Consider the following 9,615-nt stretch of genomic DNA (forward strand, 5'->3'; position numbering starts at 1 on the left):
GGTCATTAATGCTTCTCGCACTACTCCATGGTATGCTGATTACGCTAATTATATTGTTGCTAAATTTATACCACCTAGTTTCACATACCAGCAAAAGAAAAAGTTCTTTTATGATTTAAGACATTAGTTTTGGGATGACCCACACCTTTACAAACAAGTAGATGGTGTTATTAGACGTTGTGTACCTGAGCATGAACAGGAATAGATCCTACGCAAGTGTCACTCTGAATCATATGGAGGACACCACGCTGGAGATAGAACTGCACATAAGGTATTACAATCTGGTTTTTATTAGCCTACTCTCTTCAAAGATGCTCGTAAATTTGTCTTATCTTGTGATGAATGTCAAATAATTAGTAATATTAGTAGACGTCAAGAAATGCCTATGAATTATTCTCTTGTTATTGAACCGTTTGATGTTTGGGGCTTTAACTATATGGGACCTTTTCCTGCCTCTAATGGTTATACACATATTTTAGTTACTGTTGATTACGTTACTAAGTGGGTAGAAGCTATTCCAACTAGTAGTGCTGATCATAACACTTCTATTAAAATGCTTAAAGAAGTTATTTTTCCGAGGTTTGGAGTCCCTAGATATCCTATGACTGATGGTGGTTCACATTTTATTCATGGTGCTTTCCGTAAGATGCTTGCTAAGTATGATGTCAATCATAGAATTGCATCTCCTTATCATCCGCAGTCTAGTGGTCAAGTAGAGTTGAGCAATAGAGAGCTCAAATTAATTTTGCAAAAGACTGTTAATAGATCTAGAAAGAATTGGTCCAAAAAACTTGATGATGCATTATGGGCCTATAGAACTGCATACAAAAATCCTATGGGTATGTCTCCGTATAAGATGGTTTATGGAAAAGCATGTCATTTACCTCTTGAACTTGAACATAAAGCATATTGGGCTATTAAAGAGCTCAATTATGACTTCAAAATTGCTAGTGAGAAGAGGTTGTTTGATATTAGCTCACTTGATGAATGGAGAACCCAAGCTTATGATAATGCCAAGCTATTCAAAGAAAAAGTCAAGCGCTGGCATGATAAAAGGATACAAAAGCGTGCATTTAACGTAGGTGATTATGTGTTATTATTCAACTCTCGCTTAAGATTTTTTGCAGGAAAGCTTCTCTCTAAATGGGAAGGCTCCTACGTTATCGAGGAGGTCTATCATTCTGGTGCGATAAAGATCAACAACTTCGAAGGCACAAGTCCGAGGGTGGTAAACGGTGAAAGAATTAAACATTACATTTCAGGTAATCCTATTAATGTTGAAACTAATATTATTGAAACCGTAACCCCGGAGGAATACATAAGGGACACTTTCTAGAATGTTCCAGACTCCGAAAAGGAATAGGTATGTGGTACAGTAAGTAAACCGACTCCAAAACAACTCCAATGGCAATTTTTATCAGTTTTGGATTATTTAAGAATTTTAGGAAGAAAGTAGTAGTCCGAAAGGGACACAAGGCCCCGATGAGAGTGGAGGGCGCGCCCCCTGTCTTGTGGGCACCTCGTGTGCCTCCCGGACTCTGTTTTCTTGCACGTTACGTATTTTGGTCAGTAAAAATTCATTATATATACTCCCTAAGGTTTTGACCACCGTATCACGCAAATATCCTCTGTTTTCGTTTCGAGCTGTTTCCTATTGCAGATCAAGAGCAAGATGTCTTCTCAGGAGTCAGTCGGGGAGAGTTGGGTGTCTCATCCAGCACCGGTACCAGGAGCAATTAGCTATGCTCACCACTTTGGACCATCAACGGAGGATGAGATGGAGGCCGATTTGAAAAGGATAGATGCCATGGAGGAAGATCAAGAAGTTACCTCTCGTTCCCAAGAAGAATTCATGATGGGGGAACTACCTAGCTTGGCTATTCCAACTTCGGTCATCTCTTCCAACTTTAGATTTCTCTCTTATGAAAATATGAAAAAGAGCTTCACTTGTTCTCCAAAAGCTATGCAACATCCTTGGGTAAAGGGAGCTTTGGCCGTAACGGGCAAGCTCCGTAAAGAAATTATGGACCTCAAACGACAAGTCAATATGCTCGAGGAGAACCGTATCCTTAAGGGCATCATCGCCAAGAAGATCATAACGCCAACCGTGAAGAAGGAGACATAATCACATGGGTATGGGCACTCCCCCTTGGCAACCGCCAAGCTTCGTGGAGGTGCCCCGGTATCGTATCACCATCACACTCCTATCTTTACTGTTTTATTTAGTTTGATCCTTTTAGTAGTATCTTGATCTAGTACATTGAAGTTTTGATATCAAGTAGTTTTGAGTTTTGCTTAGTGCTCTCTTTTTGTAATCGAGTCCGTGAGTTATCTATAATAAAGACTAGTGTTGAGTCAAGGGCTTTTGCTTTGTTGCTATGATCTTGAGAAAAATAAAAAGAATAAAAGAGTTCATATTGATCTTATGGATAGTAATAACTTCACACATAGAAAGTATGAGGCATAAAGGTTGTTGAGAGTTGATAAACGTAGTTTTGGTCATCGTTGCAATTAATAGGAAGTAATAAGGGAAGAGAGGTTCACATATAAATACACTATCTTGGACATCTTTTATGATTGTGAGCACTCATTAAGTATGACATGCTAAAAGAGTTGATGATGGACAAGGAAGACAACGTAATGGTTTATGTTTTCTCACATCTCAGTTAAAGTATGTTATCATTGACCTTCCGAACATGTTGAGCTTGCCTTTCCCCCTCATGCTAGCCAAATTCCCAGCACCAAGTAGAGATACTACTTGTGCTTCCAAATACCCTTAAACCCAGTTTTGCCATGAGAGTCCACCATATCTACCTATGGATTGAGTAAGATCCTTCAAGTAAGTTGTCATCGGTGCAAGCAATAAAAATTGCTCCCTAAATATGCATGACTTATTAGTGCGGAGAAAATAAGCTTTATACGATCTTGTTATGGAAGCAATAAAAGCGACGGACTGCATAATAAAGGTCCATACACAAGTGACATATAAAGTGACGTTCTATTGTACTAAGATTTTGTGTATCCAACCCTAAAAGCGCATGACAACCTCTGCTTCCCTCTATGAAGGGCCTATCTTTTACTTCATGTTCTTACTTTATGCTTTTATTTTGTGCTTGAGTCAAGGTGATCTTCACCTTTCCCTTTTTCATTTTATCCTTTGGCAAGCTCCTCGTGTTTGAAAGATCGTGATATACATATCCAATTGGATGTTCGTTAGCATGGGCTATTATTGTTGACATCACCTAATGGTGAATACATTGGGAGGCAACACAATAAGTCCCTATCTTTCTTAGTGTCCGTCTGAAACTCCATAACCACAAGTATTGCGTGAGTGTTAGCAATCGTAGAAGACTATATGATAGTTGAGTATGTGGACTTGCTGAAAAGCTCTATTGTTGACTCTTTCTGATGTTATGATAAATTGTGATTGCTTCAATGACTGATATTATAGTTTGTTAGTTCTTAATGAAGTTTGTGAACCATACTTGATATTGTGAATTGATTGTTACTTGAGCATAAGAAATTATATAATGGAATCTATACATGTTGTTGTTATAAGAATGATCATGATGCCCTCATGTCCATATTTTATTTTTATCGACACCTCTATCTCTAAACATGTGGACATATTTTTCGATTTCGGCTTCCGCTTGAGGACAAACAAGGTCTAAGCTTGGGGGAGTTGATACGTCCATTTTGCATCATGCTTTTATATCAATATTTATTGCATTATGGGCTGTTATTACTCATTATATCTCAATACTTATGGCTATTCTCTCTTATTTTACAAGGTTTACCAAGAAGAGGGGGAATGTCGGCAGTTGGAATTCTGGGTGGAAAAGGAGCAAACATTGGAAACCTATTCTGCACTGCTCCAAAAGTCTTGAAATTCCACGAAACCTGTTTTTGGATTTATTAAGAATTATTGAGCGAAAGAAATACATCAGGGGGGCCCACACCCTGTCCAGGAGGGTGGGGGGCACGCCCCCCCTTACTGGGCGCGCCCCCTGTCTCATTGGCCCCCTGGTGGCCCTCCGGTGTCCATCTTTCGCTATATGAAGGCTTTTACCCCGGAAAAAATCGTGGGCAAGCTTACGGGACGAAACTCCGCCGCCACGAGGCGGAACCTTGGCGGAACCAATCTAGGGCTCTGGCAGAGCTGTTCTGCCGGGGACACTTCCCTCCGGGAGGGGGAAATCATCACCAACATCATCACCAACGATCCTCTCATCGGGAGGGGGTCAATCTCCATCAACATCTTCACCAACACCATCTCCTCTCAAACCCTAGTTCATCTCTTGTATCCAATCTTGTATCCAAAACCACAAATTGGTACCTGTGGGTTGCTAGTAGTGTTGATTACTCTTTGTAGTTTGATACTTATTGGTTTACTTGGTGGAAGATCATATGTTCAGATCCTTAATACATATTATTACACCTCTGATTATGAACATGAATATGCTTTGTGAGTAGTTACGTTTGTTCCTGAGGACATGGGTGAAGTCTTGCTATTAGTAGTCATGTAAATTTGGTATTTGTTCGACATTTTGATGAGATGTATGTTGTCTTCTCCTCTAGTGGTGTCATTTGAACGTCGACTACATGACACTTCACCATTATTTGGCCTAGAGGAGGGCATAGGGAAGTAATAAGTAGATGATGGGTTGCTAGAGTGACAGAAGCTTAAACCCTAGTTTATGCGTTGCTTCATTAGGGGCTGATTTGGATCCACATGTTTAATGCTATGGTTAGGTTTACCTTAATACTTTTGTTGTAGTTGCGGAAGCTTGCAATAGGGGTTAATCATAAGTGGGATGCTTGTCCAAGTAAGGGCAGTACCCAAGCACCAGTCCACCCACATATTAAATTATCAAAGTACCGAACGGGAGTCATATGAGCGTGATGAAAACTAGCTTGACGATAATTCCCATGTGCCCTCGGGAGCTCCTTTATCATTATTAGAAATTGTCCAGGCTTATCCTTTGCTACATAAAGGATTGGGCCACCTTGCTGCACTTTATTTACTTTGTTTACTTGTTACTCGTTACTATTTATCTTATCACAAAACTATCTATCACCTACAATTTCAGTGCTTGTAGAAAACCTTACTGAAAACCGCTTATCATTTCCTTCTGCTCCTTGTTGGGTTCGACACTCTTACTTATCGAAAGGACTACGATAGATCCCCTACACTTGTGGGTCATCAGTCCTCTTCGGAGGAAGAATGGGCATTGGAGTCTTCGGATTTTGTGTCCGAAGTGCCACGGCGACGGAGGCCGCCCCTGGTCTTCTTGGCCTCCTTCTCGGCCTTCTTCTTTGGCGCCTTGTAAGGCGCCGGGACCAACATCTTTGTCAGAAGTGGGCCGACCGGTTCTTCTAGCAGCGGGGCCGGACAATAGATCTGCCCCGCCTTCTTCGCCCAGCCCTGGGAAAGTTGTGGGAAACACATTAAGCATTTTCCTCAGGATATGCAAATGAAACATATGAATTGTCAACGTACAGTGACTTACTGAACTTGCAGGGAGGGACAATTGGTACCTGCGGTCCTCGGCGGAGTCTGACCACGATTTGCCATACTTGAAAAGCACCTTCCAGATGTCCTTGTGCGAGGAGCCAAAGAGCTCTAGTAGGGTCTGGTGCTTGGCCTGGTCGAACTCCCATAAATTACAAGCCCGGTGTTGAAAAGGTAAAATCCGGCAAACTAACATCACCTGGACTACATTGACGAGCTTGATGTTCTTGTCTTCCATATCCTGGATGCGCGTCTGGAGCACTGATAGTTCATCAGACGAAGCCCAGTTCAGGCCCTTCTTGGGCCAGGACGTAAGTCGCAGGGGGCTCCGGATCTGAATTCTTGAGCAGCGGCCCATTCCTTGATGCGCGGCTCAGTGATGTAAAACCACTGCTGTTGCCACTCCTTGACGGAATCATTGAAAGTACCTATTGGCCATGTAATGTTGGGCATCTTGCTCACCATGGCACCTCCGCACTCGGCATGCTCGCCGCCCATTACCTTGGGCTTCACATTAAAAACCTTCAGCCATAAGCCGAAGTGTGGCGGGATGCGGAGAAAGGCCTCGCACACGACGATGAATGTTGAGATGTTGAGGACGGAATTGGGGGATAGATCATGAAAATCAATCTTGTAATAATACATGATGCCACGAACGAATGGGTGGAGGGGAAACCCTAGCCCGCGGACAAAATTAGGGAGGAATACCACCCTCTCATGGGGTTCCTGAGTGGGGACGATATGTCCTGCCATCGGAAGACGGTGGCCGATTCTGTTGGCCAAATACCCGCCCCCCGAAGCTTTTTGATATCCTTCTCCCGGATGGTAGAGGCCATCCACTTGCCTCCTGCTCCGGATCCGAACATTTTCGGAAACCTTTTTGGGCGGAGAAGACGAATGCTTGGGCGCTAGGGCTCGAGCGAGAAGGAATGGATGAGTGGAGGAAGAAGAAGGCGTGGGTGAAAAGGAAGTTCTTATCTCCTTATAAAGGCAGCAGAGATCCTGCGCCTCCCCACTTGCCCGGTAAACTCGCCTATTCTCCAAGCTCCATGATTGATGGCACGGTTGGGTTACCCACACCCGTATTGATGAGAATCCCGTGATAAGGGAACACGATCTCTGCTTCGACAAGACGTGCCAATAAAACCGCCTCGCGATATGTGCGGTAGCTGGTTGAGAAAAACGGTTCGAATAATGACCGGGCCGTGGCGTGATGTCACACTATGAAAAGTTGTCAGCAGATTAGATTTGTGGAGTATTGTGCTCTCTACGGTGGTATGCGGAATTTGTTTTGCAGAGCCGGACACGATACTTGTGTTCAAAATCTTCTATGGAGTATTCAGAGAAGGAACCCGCCTTGCAATGCCGAAGACAATCTGCACGCCGGACTCATCATCATTGAAGCCTGGTTCAGAGGCTACTGAGGGAGTTCAGGATTAAGGGGTCCTCGGACAGCCAGACTATATACTTTGGCCGAACTGTTGGACTATGAAGATACAAGATTGAAGACTTCATCCCGTGTCCGGATGGGACTCTCCTTTGCATGGAAGCCAAGCTTGACAATTCGGATATGTAGATCTCCTTCTCTGTAACCGACTCTGTGTAACCCTAGCCCCTCCGGTGTCTATATAAACCGGAGGGTTTAGTCTGTAGGATAACAACTATCATAACCATAGGCTAGCTTCTAGGGTTTAGCCTCTACTATCTCGTGGTAGATCAACTCTTGTAATACTCATATTATCAAGATCAATCAAGAAGGAAGTAGGGTATTACCTCCATCGAGAGGGCCCAAACCTGGGTAAACATCATGTCCCCCGCCTCCTGTTACCATTAGCCTTAGATGCACAATTCGGGATCCCCTACCCGAGATCCGCGGGTTTTGACACCGACAGGCGCGCCCTCCACCCTCGTGGCTTCCTCGATTGCTTCTTGACTTGCACTCCAAGTCCTCTGGATCACGTTCGTTCCAAAAATCACGCTTCCGAAGGTTTCATTCCGTTTGGACTCTGTTTGATATTCCTTTTCTTCGAAACACTGAAATAGGCAAAAAAACAGCAATACGGGCTGGGCCTCCGGCTAGTAGGTTAGTCCAAAAAATGATATAAATGTATAAAGTAAAGCCCATAAACATCCAAAACGGGTAATATAATAGCATGGAACAATCAAAAATTATAGATACATTGGAGACGTATCAAGCATCCCCAAGCTTAATTCCTCCTCGTCCTCGAGTAGGTAAATTATAAAAATAGAATTTTTGATGTGGAATGCTACCTAGCATAATTCTCAATGAAATTTTCTTTATTGTGGCATGAATGTTCAGATCCAAATGATTCAAAATAAAAGTTTATATTGACATAAGAAATAGTAATACTTCAAGCATACTAATCAAAGCAATCATGTCTTCTCAAAATAACATGGCTAAAGAAAGTTCATCCTTACAAAATCATATAGTTAGGCTATGCTTCTTTTTCGTCACACAAAAATGCTCCCATCTTATACACCCCCGATGACAAGCCAAGCAATTGTTTCGTACTTAAATAATCTCAAACTTTTTCAACTTTCATGCAATACATGAGCGTGATCCATGGATATAGCACTATGGGTGGAATAGAATATGATGATGGGGATTGTGTAGAGAAGACAAAAAAGAGAAAGTCTCACATTGACGAGGATAATCAACAGGCTATGGAGATGCCCATCAATTGATGTCAACATGAGGAGTAGGGATTGCCGTGCAACGGATGCAGTAGAGCTATAAATGTATGAAAGCTCAACAAAAGAAACTAATGGGTGTGCATCCAACTTGCTTGCTCACGAAGACCTAGGGCATTTTGAGGAAGCCCATCGAAGGAATATACAAGCGAAGTTCTAATGAAAAATTCCCACTAGTATATGAAAGTGACAACATATGAGACTCGCTATATGAAGAACATGGTGCTACTTTGAAGCACAAGTGTGGAAAAAGATAGTAACATTGCCCTTTTTTTCTTATTTTTTTCTTTGGCCTTTATTTTTTTTCTTTTTGGCCTTTTTTTTATTTGGGAACAATGCTCTAATAATGATGATCATCACACTTCTATTTACTTACAACTCATGAATTACAACCCAAAACTAGAACAAGATATGACTCTATATGAATGCCTCCGACGGTGTACCGGGATGGGCAATGAATCAAGAGTGACATGATGAAAAATTATGCATGGTGGCTTTGCCACAAATACGATGTCAACTACATGATCATGCAAGGCAATATGACAATGATAATGTGTGTCATAAAAAAACGGAACGGAACGGTGGAAGTTTCATGGCAATATATCTTGGAATGGCTATGGAAATGCCATAATAGGTAGGTATGGTGGCTGTTTTGAGGAAGATATAAGGAGGTTTATGTGTGATAGAGCATATCGTATCACGGGGTTTGGATGCACTAGCGAAGTTTGCACCAACTCTCAAGGTGAGAAAGGGCAATGCACGGTACCGAAGAGGCTAGCAATGATGGAAAGGTGCACTACAAAAAAAATACACTTCCGTGATGATATGTGTTTGTCACAGCAGGTCGCGTTTTCTGTCATGCATGTACATCCATGACAAATTCATGACAGAATCAAGGTAGTCATACCTGTGCTGTCGTAGAAGTGTTCCATGACATTACCAAAATTATCACCACGGAAGTGTCCACTTCCATGACGATAAATCGCGCGTCATAGAAGTGCTTTCGTCAAGGGTGACCGACACGTGGCATACAACGTAACGGAACGCCGTTAAGCTATCGGGTCGGGTTTTGGATCCGATAACCCGTTAACAGCCCCGACCAATGGGGATTTTCCACGTGTAAAATCATCATTGGCTCGAGGAAACATGTGTCGGCTCACCGCCGGGACAGATGTCATCCGCTCATTGGACCGAAGGCGCCTATGATACAGCGACACGTGGCACGGCCCAACAGAGGCTCATTCCTGTGAAAAGGCCGGTCCATTTGACTTGGTCAAAAGGTGGCGGGCTGGCACACGGAAAGCCTGTTAACGGCCTGTATGCATATAGCCCATTTACAGCCCGCTAACCGAGGGCCTGTTACGCCCTATTCAAATTAGGCCCAGTAGCAT

This window comes from Triticum dicoccoides, chromosome 5B (genome assembly GCF_002162155.2).
Source record: "Triticum dicoccoides isolate Atlit2015 ecotype Zavitan chromosome 5B, WEW_v2.0, whole genome shotgun sequence".
In the NCBI taxonomy this organism is placed as follows: domain Eukaryota; kingdom Viridiplantae; phylum Streptophyta; class Magnoliopsida; order Poales; family Poaceae; genus Triticum; species Triticum dicoccoides.